Below are 17,287 nucleotides of genomic sequence, written 5' to 3'. Positions count from 1 at the left end.
ACTGATGGTAGAGCAGAAGGAGTGGGACTATGCCGTGGACTAGGTTGGAAGAGTAGAGGGTTTACGCAGGGACATGGGCTGGAGGAGGTTGCAGAGCTGTGGTGGAGAGGTGATGATTTGTAGAGCAGGATGAGGGTTTCGAAATTGATGTGCCGAGGGACGGGGAGCTCTTGAAGGTAATCAAGGGTCAGGGTGATGGGTAAGTCAAACTTTGTGTGGGGTGGGATGTGTGCGGCAGAATTACGGATGAGCTGGGGAATGTGTAAAATGGCGCTCGGAAGGCCATCTTTATAAGGAGGATGCATCTACCACCACATTGTTGTTCAGACTGATCCCAGAAGCAGCTCTGCTGTCATTTGCTCTCTCTACCACTGAAACGTCGGAGCCTGAGCTGCCCCTAGTTGACCAATCCTACGCTTCGGTGACCTGACGGTTGACCAATCGGTGCGTGTGTGGGCGGGCCTTATCGTTCTGAACCAAGGTGAGTCGCCGCCATCTTTATTCCAAACTTTTCATTTCTTTTTCCGCTTTCTGCGTCTTTAAAAAAAAAAGTTGCTTTTAAAACGCATTTAAAAAAAAAGTTAGGCAATTGTTTTGTGGCAAGCTCCTCCCACCCCTCACCCCCCACCCCCCCGCTGGGCCCGATTCCGAACCAGCGGCCAGCCATCTTGGTAAAGGCTGGCTGGGCTCACTGCAAGCTCCTCGCGCTTGCGCTGCACGGCGCACGCGCACCTCCACGCAGAGCGCGGCCAGAGGGAAGCGAGCAGGTTAGCGGTGGGGGCTCGGGAGGGGAGGGTGAGCGGAGAGGGTTACCCCGGCAACCGGGCTCGCCAGCCGCAATCGGCCATCTCGAGCCGCTCAGGCCCGGTCCCGGAGATCGGGAGGCGGAGAGGGGAGGAGGGTTACCAAGGCAACCGGGCCCGGCCAGCCGCAATCGGCCGTCTGAAGCCGCCTCAGGCCCGGCTGACCGGGGCGCTGCGCTCGGCATGTCAGTGCGTGGGGCGGCACGGAGCTCAGCGGAGCCATCGCCGGCAGAGGGGAGAGGGTCTGCTGGCTCCCCCCTCCCTTTCTCCCCCCCCCCCCTCCTTCCCCCACCCCTCCCCTCCTCTCCCCTCCCCCCCCCCCCCCTCCCCTCAGTGACTGTTATGTCGGTAATTTACAAATGGCAGTGAGGTGACCGGTTAACCTGATTTTTGTTTTGGTTCTTGTTGTTTGAAAGAGGAATGACAGCCAGGACTCTGGGAGAATTTAGTGCTCTTTATCAAATAGTGTTATGGGATGTTTAAGGTCTACCTTAAGGGGGTACAGTAGCATAGTGGTTATGTTACTGGACTAGTAATCCAGAGGTCTGGAGACGTGAGTTCAAATCCCACCACGGCAGCTGGGGAATTTAAATTCAGTTAATTAAATAAATCTGGAACAAAAAGCTAGTATTAGTAATGGTGACCATGAAACTATCGGATTGTCGTAAAAACCCATCTGGTTCACTAATGTCCTTTAGAGAAGGAAATCTGCCATCCTTACCTGGTCTGGCCTGTATGTGACTCCAGACCCACAGCAATGAAATGGCCTAGCAAGCCACTCAGTTTACATAGGATTACATAGGATAGACGGCATAGAAACGGGCCATTCGGTCCAACCAGTCCATGCCGGCGTTTATGCTCCACTCGAGCCTCCTCCCGTCTTTCCTCATCTAAATCTATCAGCATAACCCTCTATTCCCTTCTCCCTCATATGCTTGACTAGCCTCCCCTTACCAAACCGCTACAAAGAAGCATATGCAGCAGTTCTAGAAGGCAGCTTCTCGAGGGCAACTGGGGATGGGCAATAAATGCTGGCCTTGCCAGCAACGTCCACATCCCGTGAACGAATATAAAAAAAAAAAAACCTGACCAGGCAGATGGATCTTTGATTCTCATCTGAAGCAGGGCATTTTTTTGATAACTCAACACTCCCTCAGTACTATAAACAAAAGCAAAATACCGTGGATGCTGGAAATACTCAGCAGGTCAGGCAGCATCTGTGGAGCGAGAAACATAGGTCATCGACCCGAAACGTTAACTCTTTCATTTGAACTGGCTTGGGAGTATCGGCATAGATTGTACATTCAAATCATGCTGAATGTGCTATTGTGTGGCTGTCTTCAGGAAATATTCTAAAGGATTTATTTGTTAAAATGATATCCCAGCGGAGCATGCTTGACTTGTGAGTGACGTGTTGTGCGGTTTACTGTACCTGACCAGCAGTTTGTTCTTGCATCAGAAGGTGGCGCTATCTTCCTGTGTGTAACAGCGCTGTTAATAACCTCACTGCAGTTACCTGGCACATTGGTGCTGTCACACAACCTGAGGGAACATTTACTTCCCAGCTGTCTGCACATTGACCTCACCGTGCCCTCTCTCTCTGCTTTCACTCCAGTTTTCATCAACTGTTGCCGGGGTTACAATTCCACAGGAACCAACAGTGCTCCATGTCAGTAGGCATTCTCCCTGTGAGACTGAGACAGCCAGGGCTAGCTTCTCCTCTGAATTGGATCCCATTTCTGGTCAATTTCAGGGCAGGTGTTGTCCTGTCAGAAGTGATGGTGGATGTTGAATATGTCCCTGTGCAAATTGTAGGGGAATTAAGGGAATAAGTCATTTGATGCACTTCCCTGTCATTAATGCCTTGCTAGGGAGATGGAAGGGGACAGTTTTACATTTTAAATGGCCGCTTTGTCTTGTGCATTAGATTATAGAGAAAGAAAGACTTGAATTTATATAGCGCCTTTCACGACCACCGGACTTCCCAAAGTGTTTTACAGCCAATGAAGTACTTTTGGAGTGTAGTCACTGTTGTAATGTGGGAAACGCAGCAGCCATTTGCGCACAGCAAGCTCCGACAAAAAGCAATGTTATAATGACCAGATAATCTGTTTTTGTTATGTTGATTGAGGGATAGATATTGGCCAGGACACAGAGCTCTTTAACACGAGGCAATGGGAGGAGGCTGAAGGAGAACTTCTTTCAAATAAAATTTTTGTTGCTTCACCCAGTAGTAATGGCCACACAATTCTGCTCAAAGTCTCAGCAAATGTTCACCACCCACCCTGCCCGCCGCCCCCCCCCCCCCAACCCGCAATAACCTTCCCACCTCACCTACCTGAGGGGAATGACCCGGCGACCCTGCAAATGTCACCAGGAGCCCACCACCATCATCTAAATTAGCACCCCCCCCCCCGTGAGATCCTCTGAGGTACAAGCGGGGGCACATCGGTGGGTGGAAATCCTGTCCCGACGCACTTCCCCAACGGGAGCTGCACCATGTAGGGAAACCTAGACCTGAGTGTTGGCAGGCCATTTGACTGCGGAGGGCATCGTAGCTGTGCCTGACTCTGCCTTCAGCTAATTTCTGTGCTTTCCAGCTGCGGTCATTTGATAGTGAAAAAGACTGGGATGCCAGCTGATTTTATCTCTCCCGGGCTCAGGGGTGTGGAGGGAAATGTAGCATCCATCCTGACGCCCTAGATCAGAGCAGGGATCACTCCTGGGACTTGATCCGTATGGCTCAGTCACACAATGCACTTGCGACCGAGCAGTCGTATTGTGGGCCCTGTGCATGGATTGTTCCCAATCCATTTCAGTGAGTTAAACTATTGCAGCACAGTAAAGTTCCCCGGTATCCTGTTATTCCATCCTTCGAGTGTGCGGTTCAGCTGTTTCACTATCTTCACCACTTCATATTGTGTTCGACGGAGCACGAAATGAATATCTGACTGTTATGCACATTGTTTCCAATCAGCGCTGACAGTGGTTCGGTGAATGTATGACTTAGAACCCTTTCTATAAACGACACCTTTCCTCTGTCCCTGTTTGCTCTTACGGGGAATCGACTGTATATATTTGCTCTGCAGTTACTGGAACGGGCTTGCCTAGAAATGGATTGGACACTTGTCAGCTTCTGCCACATGTTACCGTTATCAACTGCAGACCACTTGAGCCATAGAGTGTACGTGTTCCAAGGTGTGTGTTTGTTCTGTTGCTCGGCAGATCCTTGGAGCACGGTGAGACATGCATTGCATTTAGACTGTGCAATTAGAACATTGTTTTATCATTCTCACTGACTTGTAATTACTGTAAAAGGCAATATAAGGTCACTGAGTCACTTAGTATGAAAAATACCAGTCGGGTTATGAAACTGGTGTTTACATCAGTAAAGGTGTCGATTTTGCTCTAGTTTTCTTATGGAGGTTCATGTACTGGTTGCCATTTTTCTAAACGGAGGAATCTCATCGAAAGACAGTTCAGAGACCAGCTATTGTAGCAAAAGTCAAATGACTCCCCCGGTGATGCGTTGAAGAAATACTCCCAAAACAATGACCTAAATATGGGCCATTACCGCAAGTATTAATTCTTTTCTTTGACTCTTGCTGGCCTGAGGTGACAACTCTGGCTGGGGCCACTCGTGTGTGAGCCCAGATAGTCAGCATTAGCAGTCTAATTTGCCACGAGGGTGATCGCAGCCAACCTGAGCCTGTCCTCAGCAGACAGGCACACAATTGCAGCAGGGGGACAGAGGATAGAAATTGAGGGCGAGCCCTGGCTTCCCTCCCCCTCACCCCAGGGCCCTTCGACCATGAGTTAATTTAGTAAACCCTCAAAGCCTCCTTGGAAAAAGTGCAACATCCCCACTGACACCTGGGAATCCCAGGCCCAAGACCGCACAAAGTGGAGGAGAAGCATCCGGGAAGGCGCCGAACACCTCGAGTCTCTTTGCCAGGAGCAAGCGGAAGCCAAGCGCAAGGAGCGCACGTCAACCCAAGCACCCCACCCACCCGCCCCTTCAACCACCGTCTGCCCCACCTGTGACAGAGACTGTAGGTCCTGCATTGGACTCATCAGTCACCTGCGAGCTCATTTTTAATGTGGAAGCAAGTCATCCTCGGTTCCGAGGGACTGACTAAGAAGAAGGTCAAATTCAAAACCTGTTTATTTCAACCGAAGATCATTTTTAATAGGATTTTTTTTCTTATACCAGTTAATACTTTATAGAATCACCAAAGTTTACAGCACATAAGGAGCCTATTCAGCAGTGCTGCCTCTTTGAAAGAGCTCTCCCTTATTCTCGCCCCTCTCCCCCATCATTTATTTATCTTTTTGCCCCTATTTATTAAACCTAGAATCACATGGGATTTTTTTTATAGCTTTATTAAACGTGGCCGCCCACTTTTAAAGATTAGTGATCAGAACCCTTGCGTCTTTCTGCTCCTCAACTCCTTTGAAAGTTTTACTTTTTAGGGTCCATTTCCTCTCATTATTCTTCCTCCCAAATGTATCGCCTCGCATTTCTCTGCATTAAATTACATCTGTCTCTGCTCGATCCAATCATTTGTCCGTAATTTGATTACAATCTCCTTCACAGTTAACCAGACTCTCTTTATTTCATCTTCAAATTTGGGTATTGTGTCCCAATACCCAAATCCAAATTAATTTTATATAGAGAGAAAAGAGCAATGTACCAAACTGCGACCCCTGGGGGACACCACTCTCTACATCCCACCAGTCTGAAAAACAATCTCTTCCTCCTCCTTTAACCAACTTCCTATCCACAGTCCCTTTAATTTTGTGTACAATCATTCCATCAACACCTCCCCTATCTGGCACATTTTCAAATGCCTGTTGAAAATCCATTATCACAATACCTAATGCATTTTGTTTATCAATTCTATCTTTGTGGCAAAGCCATTCTGTTTTCAGTTTCCAGTTGAAGAAATTGGTGGACAATTTCTGTACAAGATGTGACCTTGTTGAATTTTGACAGCCTGTCTTTTTACTGGTTTAAATCAGCCCTAGTCTCATCCACTCCTGGACCATGAATATTACAGAGACTGTTGTCAGGTTTTGCCATTATATCTTCAGGACATATGGATGTGTAGGAGTGAGTCTGTGTATGCAGCGAGTCTGTGTATGCAGCACTGGCTGCAGCCGTAACAAAGGCAGTGGCAAAAAGTATCTGTTTACCTTGTGTGAGTTCAGTTGCATTAGTTTCAAGCTCCAGCCTCCTACCAACTGTGACATGTGGCAGGTCACAAGAAGTGCAGAATGTGAAATATTCATAGTGGCTGCCAGTTTCTGTTACGGGTATGTATCTGGCAACTGATCACTGTAGTATTGTGTGTCAGGGATCTGAGAGACACCTGTCTGCAGTGTGCCACTGTGCGTCTGGGATGTGAGACACCTGTCTGCAGTGTGGTATTTTGGGTCTGGGATCTGAGACACCTGTCTGCCGTGCGGTATTGTGGTTCTGGGATCTGAGACACTTGTCTGCTGTGCGGTATTGTGGGTCTGGGATGTGATAGACACCTGTCTGCAGTGTGGTATTGTGTGTCTGGGATCTGAGACACACCTGTCTGCAGTGTGGTATTGTGGTTCTGGGATCTGAGACACTTGTCTGCTGTGCGGTATTGTGGGTTTGGGATCTGAGACACCTGTCTGCAGTGTGGTATTGTGGGTCTGGGATGTGATCGACACCTGTCTGCAGTGTGGTATTGTGGGTCTGGGATGTGATCGACACCTGTCTGCAGTGTGGTATTGTGTGTCTGGGATGTGAGAGACACCTGTCTGCAGTGCGGTATTGTGTTCAGGGATCTGAGAGACACCTGTCTGCAGTGCGGTATTGTGTGTCTGGGATCTGAGACATGACTGTCTGCAGTGCTACAACGTAGCAATAGTGTTGGCAACATAAGCACATCTGTGCTACCACTGAGCAAAGGCTGACACCTTTAAGCTTTAAGGTCGAACTTTTGCTTTCTAACTCTCTGCTGTTGATATATAAGCATTTTTTTTTAATGACCTTTTTCTAGAAATTATCTTCTCGTGGCTCCAATGAAGACAGGAACATGCTTGGCTCCCTGTATCAGTACTACCTATGTTGTACTTTCCAGTTTGTGTTTTGTAGTTCAGCTTTAGATCCTTTAACTTTTCTTTCTCTCTGTCTTGGCCTACACTGAATTAGCTGTTCTCGGACAACAGGAGGCGCTACAATTGGCCCTAGAATTCTTAAGCTCGCGAGGGGAGGGTGATGGTAACCAGCCAGAATTTCCACTCCTACTCACTGTCCAGTGACTCGTATTGGAAAGTGCATTGCTGTGGGTATTCAATGAAGACAGGAATATGCTTGGCTGTAACTCCGCCCCTCTCTTAGGTTACATAGCCTGGTGATGCACTGTGTTCAAGAGCAGCTGGTTATATGAGGTACCGCAGTTTTCTTGATTCTTTGCCTCGTCTAGGAACAGTGAGGCCAATAGCATGATAGCAAAATACTGCAGATGCTGGAAATCCGAAATAACAACAGAAAATGCTGGAAAAACTCAGCAGGCCAGGCAACATCCGTGGAGAGAAAATAGAGTCAACGTTTCGGGTCAAACCCTTTGTCAAGACTGCATCATCTGTACTGCCGCCTCAATTGAAATCGGCCAACTCGGCACAGACCAGGAATTGAATTGGGACCTTCCTAGGGGGGGGTCAGAGAGAGGATCCCAGGCAGTTATTGGGGTCACCAGATTTCTGTCCATCTGCTATATGCTAAGCACATTCTATCAAGGGACACTCGGATGCCCCAATATCCGCCCGCTGCTGTAAAAAAGGCAGCGGGCGCTGCAGGTTGGGGTCGCACTCCCCGTATTTAACTCTTTAAATCCTCCCCGACCCTTTCCCGCCCATCGTGGGGGGGGTTATTTTGAAGCCAGTGTTTCCACGTTTTTGTTCTTTTTCCCCCCCCCCCCCCCCCATCCTAATACATTGCAGAAAAAGTTAGTGTATTTACAACAATCAGTCAATGCCTTTTTGTGAGGTAGTTGATGATAACACAGTTCTCATTCACCAGTGGAATTTAAAGTGTTATCTGTACCAGCAGCACTATGAACAGGAGGGGGGATTTAGTCTCATTCAGGCCTTCATGGTGATTGAAGCTGAATGACTTCAGTTGTTATTTTGTATTTTAGAAACATTCACTACTAATCTTATGATGTGTTTGTCTCTGAACAGATAAAGTTCAAAGCAGCTGAATTTTCCAGTTGACCCAGTTTCTAAGTACAGTTTAAAGCTCTAGGCTTCATTGTTTGCATTTTTAATCAGGAGGGTTTTGTTGTTCCTGCTGCTACATGAATTTTCAAAGATGCTTTTATTCCAAAACAAGTTTGGAAACATGGCTTTATAAAAATATAAAGCAGCTAGTTTGCCATATGTCTGTGCTCGTTCTTGTGTAGGTCGTAGTGCAGAGGGCCCCACACAGACTCTTGCCTCCGTCCTACTTCCTGTTGAATCAGAAAAGTGTGTTTGCATTTCCTGACCCAGGCAGGAGTAGATTTCCACAAGTGGTGGCAGCTTTCGGGTATCTCACCCGAGTGACCTTCCTCTACGGGCGAGTCTAGATAGCGAGTGTTGGCATATTTAACCACAAGGGGACTTGCAACCGAGCTCAATTCTGCTCACACTTTCCTGCAGGAGTCACTCAATAAGGAAAGGAGAGAACTTTCATTTGTATATAGCACCGTTCATGACCTCCGGATGTCCCAAAGTGCTTTCCAGCCAATGAGGTACTTTCGCATTGTAGTCACTGTTGTAATGTAGGAAACACGGCAGCCAAGTTGTGCGCAGCAATGAGATACATGACCAGATTATTATTTTTTTTTAATGAAGTTGGTTGAGGATAAATATTGCTCACGTCACCGCGAGAACTCTCATGCAATAGTGGGAACTCTGACTGAGGTCAGCTAACTCAGCACAAGCCAGGGAATCAAACTTAAAAAGAGACGACTTCTGACTGAAAGGCTACTACAAAAGTTTAAAACAATAGGAATTAAAAAATAAACCTGGAAATGGACAAGTGGCTACAGAGCAGGACGCACTGCGTACTTGTTAGGGGAATGATGTTGGGATGGAAGGAGGGGACAACTTGAGCTCTTCATCCTTAAAACGAGGTGATTGAGCATGTGCCTCCTGCAGATGTGTACAAGGCAGTAAATGTTTATAGAAAAGGTAAATCCAGAACACCATTTCAAATTAAACCTTAACAATAAGACAAGGGCACAGGTTCAGACTGGAGACAGGCTAATTTAGGATTGATCAACATTTGGAATGGACGGCCAGACAGGGTATTTGGGACAAAAACCATGGACTCATTTAAGACCCATTGGATGGCTGTAATCCTGAATGGATGAGCCAAATGCCATGCAGCATGTAATATACACTCGACAATTTTTTATCACAAAAATCTAGCTGTAAACTCAATTGAATTATCTATCTAGTGCAAGAATGCATAATTTATTGTATTCATTAGTGAGATTTGTATAAATCGCAAGGGTGCTTTGATCTTCCTTACAGACTTTTATATATGCCACAGTACCCCATTGAATAGTCCCTGTTTCACTCATATGGGATAGAATTTGATGGTGGTTTTGTACAGTGCGTTTGTGTCCATGAGATAGTACCTTGACTTGTTGTAGCAGGAATCTCCAGGTGTTTTGGAAACGGTTTGATTATTTGAAATCTGGGATTTCATTGTTCAGAATCTTCGAGGAAATGGGCATTTGGGCGAAGAATAAAATTCAACCAGTAGAATCGCAGCTCAACATGGGTCACTGATGTCTTCGGGGAAGGGAGAGTTAAACAGCTAATTAAAATACCTCCTTAAAATATATAGTGATTTACCACAGAAGATATTTTTACATTGGAGATTAGAATTGTTTAGAATTTACAGCTGATCCAACAAAGTGCACGTTAGCAATTTAACCTGCATCCTTATTGTGTGATCGGAACATTTAATGAGCTTAAAAACCATTCTACACCGCGAGTAATGTCTACAGCCAAACATCAGTAATGTTATGGCGTTAGCTGCAGTCCCTTTGTGAACTGCTAGAGGGTTCTGCATGACAGCAAAACTAAGCAGGTCATCAGCACCATTGTTTCTTATTTTAAAGTATTTAGTATCACGTGTATTCATAAAAAAGCTTTGAAATTGGTTTTCCCAGTTTTCAAACTGCCTCCCTCACCAGTCTAATAAAGTCTTCAAACAGCAACACCAGTGTTAGTGGTGACGGCAGTACCATGTTGACAAACTAACTGTTGCTTTTTGGACATTGAAATTTTTAGGGAGCTAGCCTGTACAAGTTACACCCTTCTGACCCAAACATCAAAATTGGCCAAGATATTTGTCTGGTTCGGTAAAGCATTGCATGAAGACATCCAACAACAGCAACTTGTATTTGGAACGTAGTGAAACGTCCCAAGGTGCTTCACGGGAGTGCAATCAAACAACACGTGACACCGAGCCACATGAGATATTAGGGCAGGTGACCAAGTTTGGTCAAAGAGGTAGGTTTTAAGGAGCATCTTAAAGGAGGAGAGGGGAGGAGAGGTTCAGGGAGGGAATTCCAGAGCTTGGGGCCTAGGCAGCAGAAGGCACGGCCACCAATGGTTGAGCGATTATAATCAGGGATCCTCAAGAGGCCAGAATTAGAGGAGCGCAGATATCTGAGGGCTGTGGGGCTGGGTGAGATTACAGAGATAGGGAGGGGGGAGGCCATGGAGGGATTTGTAAACAAGGATGAGAATTTTAAAATCGAGGTGTTGCTTAACCGGGAGCCAATGTAGGTCAGTGAGCACAGTGGTGATGGGTGAATGGGACTTGGTGTGAGTTAGGACACGGGAAGCCGAGTTTTGGATGATTAAGTTTACAGAGGGTAGAATATGGGAGGCCAGCCAGGAGTGCATTGCAATAGTCAAGTCTAGAGGTAACAAAAGGCATGGATGAGGGTTTCAGCAGCAGATGAGCTGAGGCAAGGGTGGAGACGGGCGATGTTACGGAGGTGGAAATAGGCGGTCTTAGTTATGGTGTGGATATGTGGTCGGAAGCTCATTTCAGGGTCAGATGTGACACCAAGGTTCCGAACAGTCTGGTTCAGCCTAGTCAGTTGCCGGGGAGAAGGATAGAGTCGGTGGCTAGGGAATGGAGTTTGGGGAAGGGACCGAAGATAATGGCTTCGGTCTTCCCAATATTTAGTTGGAGGAAAGATATCAATGGACTGGTCAGGTGGGCAGAAAAGTGGCAAATGGAATTCAATCCAAAGTAGTGTGAGGTAATGCGTTTGGGGAGGGCTAACAAGGCAAGGGAAAACACAATAAATGGTAGGATACTGAGAAGTGTAGAGGAACAGAGGGACCTTGGAGTGCAGGTTCACAGATCCCTGAAGGTAGCTGGACAGGTAGATAAGGTGCTTAAGAGGGGATATGGGATACTTTCCTTTATTAGCCGAGGCATAGAATATAAGAGCAGGGAGGTTATGCCTGAACTGTATAAAACACTAGTTAAGCCACAGTTACTGCGTACAGTTCTGGTCACCACATTACAGGAAGATGTGATTGCACTAGAGAGAGTGCAGAGGAAATTTACGAGGATGTTGTCAGGACTGGAGAATTTTTGTGATGAAAGATTGGATAGACTGGGATTGTTTTCTTTGGAACACAGGAGGCTGAGGGGAGACTTGATTGAGGTGCATAAAATTGAGGGGCCTATATAGAGAGGATAGGAAGGACCTATTTCCCTTAGCAGAGAGGTCAATAACCAGGGGTCATGGATTTAAAGTAATTGGTAGGATTAGAGGGGAGTTGAGGAGAACTTTTTTCACCGAGAGGGTGGTGGGATTCTGGAAATCACTGCCTGAAAGGGTGGTAGAGGCAGAGACCCTCATCTCATTTAAAAAGTACTTGGATATGTACTTGAAGTGCCGTAACCTACATGGCTATGGACCAAGAGTTGGAAAGTGCGATTAGGCTGGATAGATATTTTTCAACCAGCACAGACACAATGGGCCGAATGGCCTCCTTCTCTGCTGTAAATTTCTATGATTCTGCTCATCTAGTACTAGATGTCGGACAATTTAGAGGCAGTGCAGGGGTCGAGAGAGGTGACGGTGAGGTAGAGCTAGGTGTTGTCGGCATACATGTGGAAACTAATGCTGTGTATTCAGATGATGTCGTCGAGGAGCAGCATGTAGATGAGAAATAGGAGGGGGCCAAGGATAGATTCCTGGGGGACACCAGAGGTAATGGTGAGGGAGCAGGGATGGATAAGAATGGAACCAGGTGAATCCTGATAAAACTAGCTGAGCATTTTGTTCAGCCAAGGCTCAGTTGGTAGCACCCTCGCCTCGGAGTCAGAAGGTTGTGGGTTCAAGTCCCACTCCAGGGAAGTGAACACAAAAATCTAGGCCGACACTCCAGTGCAGGACTAAGGGAGCGCTGCACTGTTGGAAGTGCTGTCTTTTGGATGAGATGTTATTTCAAAGAGGATCAGTAGAGTTATCCCTAGTGTCCTAGCCAATATTTATTCCTCAATCAACATCAGTTTAAAAAAAAAAAAAAAAAAAATTTGGTTGTTATTGTAATGATATCAGCAAATAGTGATGGTATTTGCCTGTTTGATTATTTATGCCTGACCAGCAGAGGACATGCGAGAGACAAGCAGTTTAGTTAGTTTCACTTTAGATGGATCTCTAACATGTCTCCTGTAATGCTGTTAACTGAGTTGAACATACTTTAGATAAAAAGTCATTCTCTTTCATGAATGTGTCGTCATTGAACTCACATACAAATCGATACATGGTGTCAGAAGTGATTGAAAGAGATGAAGAGGAAAAATCTGAAGTTAAATCAGCTCTCCACATATTAGCAAGCCAAAAGAGAACATCGTTACTTACCATTGGAGAATAGCTAACGAAGTGAAAAAATGGAAGGTTTACACCCACCGGCGAAGCTTCAGTTGACAGGTAATGTGGCTGAAAATTGGAGAAGGTTCAAACAACGTTTGGAGTTGTATTTATCAGCAATCGGAGCTGACGAGAAAAGTGATAAAATGAAAGCGTCAGTGTTCTTACATGTCGTGGGTGATGAAGCGCTGGAGGTGTATAATAACTTCACATTCGCTGCTGATGGAGACAAAATGAAGCTGGATAAAATAATGGAACAGTTTGAGGCCTACTGCATACCTAAACGTGACGTTTGAGAGGCACAGATTTTTCACGTGTACAGAAAACAGGTGAGACTATTGATCAGTATGTGACTGAACTGAGAAACCGAAGCAAAACATGTGAATTTGGGGGACTGACAGACTCGCTGATTAAAGACAGACTGGTGTGTGGTATTCCAGATAATGGTCTAAGGGAAAGACTGCTAAGAGAGCAAGATCTAGACCTGGGAAAAGCCATAGCACTGTGTAGGGCTACAGAGACTGTGAAGTCGCAGGCAAAGGAGCTGTTCAGTGACAGTAGCTGCAACGTGGATGCAGTGAGTAAGAACGGACACAAACCGTTTAACAAAAAGAGCGCCAATGTGAAAAAAGAGGCATAGCCAGTGAACAAAAATGAAAGAGGCAATCGAAAGTCATGTAGTCGATGCGGTACACAGCATACACCAAAAAAGTGTCCAGCATATGGTAAAACATGCAATAGTTGCAACAAAAACAACCATTATGCCCGTTGCTGCAAGAACCAAGCGCAACAAAGCAAGGTCCATGCAGTAGATGAAAGCGAGATAGAGGAGTTCTATGTGGATGTTGTGTCTGAAAACAAAAAAGAAAAAAAGAGACTGGATGTTGACACTAAAAGTGAATGACATACACATTCCAGTTAAATTGGATACTGGAGCACAAGTTGTGATATCAGAGACTGATTTTAAGAAAATTAGACCCAGACCAAAGATACATGGAATAAAAGTGAAAGTGACAGGATACTCAGGTACTGATATACCAGTGAAAGGAAGATGCATTGTCAAAGTAACACACAAGGAGAGAGAGCACACGCTAGCATTAATCGTGGTGCCAAAGGATGTGCAAGCCATACTAGGTTTAAAAGCCTGTAAGAGACTGAACCTGGTAAAGAGAGTCCTCGTTGTGGAAAGCGAAGGAGAGACAGTCTATGATGAACTCATGAAAGAGTACAACGACCTATTTCAGGGTCTAGGCTGCCTTCCAGGAGAACACACGATCAGAGTAGATAAAAGTATGCCAACGGTCATACATCCATGCAGAAAAGTTCCGTTTGCTCTTCAAAAGCAACTGAAGGCAGAGTTGGACAGGGTGGAAAGCCTGAACGTGATTCAGAAGATAGATGAGCCAACTGAGTGGGTGAGTTCCCTCATCGTAGTGGACAAAAAGAATGGAAAGCTCAGAATTTGCCTGGATCCAAGAGATCTAAACAGAGCAATAAAGAGAGAGCACTTCAAGCTTCCTACATGTGAGGAAATCATGTCACAGTTTGCAAATGCAAAGTATTTCAGCAAGTTAGATGCATCATCAGGATTTTGGCAGATGAAACTGGACGAAGCAAGTTCAAGACTGTGCACGTTCAACAGTCCATTTGGCAGATACAGATTCCTAAGGTTACCATTTGGCATTGCCTCAGCTCCTGAAGTGTATCACAAAACTATCCATATGATCTATGAGCACCTGGAGGGAGTTGATACATCAATGGATGACATCATAGTATGGGGAACCACGAGAACTGAGCATGACGAGAGACTGAAAAGTGCTGGAAGCAACAAGGAAATCAAACCTGAAGCTGAATAGAGAGAAATGCCAGCTCGGGTGACAGAACGGGCATTCATGGGAGATATCCTTAGCAGTGAGGGCATCAGACCAGATCCCAGAAAGGTGTCCGCCATTGAGAATATGCCAAAGCTACAATGCAAAAAGGACGTGCAGAGGTTTAATGGAATGATCAACTACATGGGTAAATTCATATCCAACCTCTCAGAAAAGATGGCGCCACTGAGAAGACTAACTGAAAAGAACATAGAATGGGAATGGAATCATGAGCATGAGAAGTCATGGAGCGATCTAAAGAAACTGCTCACAGAGGAACCAGTTCTGAGGTTTTATGACCCAGCAAGACCCATCAAGATATCATCAGCTGCATCACAGAGTGGGCTCGGTGCCGTTCTTCTGCAAAAATATGACTACTGGCAACCTATTGCATATGCATCGCGGTCAATGACAGACGCGATATGCTCAAATAGAAAAGGAGCTGCTCAGCATCACATACGCCTGTGAAAGATTTCACCAGTTTGTGTCAGGACAAGCAATCAGTGTAGAGACTGACCATAAGCCCTTGATTGCATTGTTCCAAAAGCCACTAAATAGCTGTCCGCTTAGAATACACAGAATGATGATCAGGCTGCAACGCTATACACTGAATATTGCGTACACACCGGGTAAGCTGATGTATACAGCAGACACGTTGTCCAGAGCTGTTGACCCAAGTGAGCCCGCAAACACCAAAATGGATGAAAAAGTGAACGCCTACGTGGACATGATCACAAGTGCACTGCCCATAGCAGATGCAAAAATGGAGCTCATAAAGACTGAGACAAACAAAGATGAAACAATGAGACGACTGAGGAAAAGCATCTTGGATGGATGGCCCAACATGAAGCAAGACTGCTCACCTGACATGGCAGAGTACTGGAACTGCAGGGTGAAACTATCAGTGGTCGAAGACATCATCTACAAAGGAAGTAAAATAGTTATCCCAAAGAGTCTGAGAAAAGAGATGCTAAAAAGGATCCATGGAGGACATCTGGGAATCAAAGTGTAAGAAAAGAGCACGAGAGGTGATGTACTGGCCACGAATCAACCAAGATGTGACAAATGAGGTGTCAAACTGCACAATATGCCTGAAATATCGAGCAAGCAATCCGGTAGAACCACTAAAGCCACACCCAGCACCAGACAGACCTTACCAGAACGTAGGCGCTGACCTATTCGTATGTCAAGGGAAGGACTATCTTGTAGTCACAGACTATTACTCCCTGTATCCAGAGGTTTGTAGACTGTACACCACCACTGCAGATGCTGTGATAACATGTATGAAAGCCATATTCTCCAGACATGGCGTGGCAAGCGAGGTCTTCACAGACAACGGACCCCAGTTTTACAATGCAAGTTTCCGACACTTTGCCAAAGAGTGGGACTTTGTCCACACAACGTCAAGTCCTCACTTTCCACAGTCCAATGGACTAGTGGAAAAATCGGTCCGGACTAGTGGAAAAATCGGTCCAGACAGTGAAAAGACTGATGTACAAGGCAAAAGACAGTGGAACTGACTTCTACCAAAGCATGCTTGTATACCGCACAATGCCGCTCGAGTGTGGTATGTCACCAGCCCAACTCCTTATGGGACGTCGGCTAAGGTCAAACCTACCCATCCCAGAAAACCTCCTGAAAACAAAAGAGGGGGAGAAAGTGAGGAAGTTCAAAGAACAGAAAGAAAAGCAAAAGTACTACTATGACAGAGGAACACAAAACCTACCTGAACTCCACACTGGTGACCAAGTAAGGTTCAAAGACAAAACAAACATATGGACTCAGAAGGGAACTGTCCTGAGTGAAGTTCAACCAAGATCATACACCATTCAGACAGATGAGGGTGCTGTTCTGCGAAGAAATCGTCGGGATCTTCTCATGGGACCAGCCACAGCAAGTCAAAAGACTGATACTGTTGAACAACCTGATCACACAGCTGAGAAACCATCATCTGAGGCAACAACTCAGATTCAAGGACAATCAATCAGAAAATCCTCAAGACACGTGAAGCCTCCTGAGAGACTCATTGAGCAAGTTTAAGGACTATTGTTATAGAAGGAAGTAATGTTATTTTATTCTTTCTTCAAGTTATAGTGTCTTTACATATTTCATGTGAACACACAAAGCAAGGTTAAAAAACCTTGATAATGATAATGTAAGTTCATTAAGTGTTAGTTAAAATGCAGAGTAATACAAAGAAAACATGTTAGATAAATGTAAAATACTTTTGTTTTAAGAAAGGGAGATGTAATGATATCAGCAAATAGTGATGGTATTTGCCTGATTGATTATTTATGCCTGACCAGCAGAGGGCATGAGACAAGCAGTTTAGTTTTGCTTTAGATGGATCTCTAACATGATGTCTCCTGTAATGCTGTTAACTGAGTTGAACATACTTTAGATTAAAAAGTCATTCTCTTTCATGAATGTGTCGTCATTGAACTCACATACAAATCGATACAGTTATCACATTGCTGTTTGTGGGAGCTTGCTGTGCGCAGTCTGGTGGCCATGAAATGCATTCTATAAATGCAAGTCTTTCTTTCCAAACCTGGGCTTTTTTTTAAAAATATAAATTAAATGGCCCAGTGAATTATATTCATACCTCAGCCAGTTAATTCATGGTAGAACTTCATTTGTATCTTGTTCTAATTAAGTGAACATCTGTTCT

The 17,287-nt window shown here is 45.3% G+C and overlaps 1 protein-coding gene across 4 annotated transcripts in view; it reads left to right on the top strand.

Annotated features, from left to right (window-relative positions):
- Positions 1-17,287, top strand: part of rtn4ip1 (reticulon 4 interacting protein 1) — a 76,710-nt gene that overhangs the window by 58,007 nt on the left and 1,416 nt on the right. The gene's annotated exons all lie outside the window — the stretch shown is intronic.

This window comes from Somniosus microcephalus, chromosome 9 (genome assembly GCF_052327205.1).
Source record: "Somniosus microcephalus isolate GS21.2 chromosome 9, FLI_Smic_1.0, whole genome shotgun sequence".
NCBI lineage: Eukaryota > Metazoa > Chordata > Chondrichthyes > Squaliformes > Somniosidae > Somniosus > Somniosus microcephalus.
Note: the sequence above shows the minus strand (reverse complement) of the source record. Positions and strands in the feature narration are given on the sequence as shown.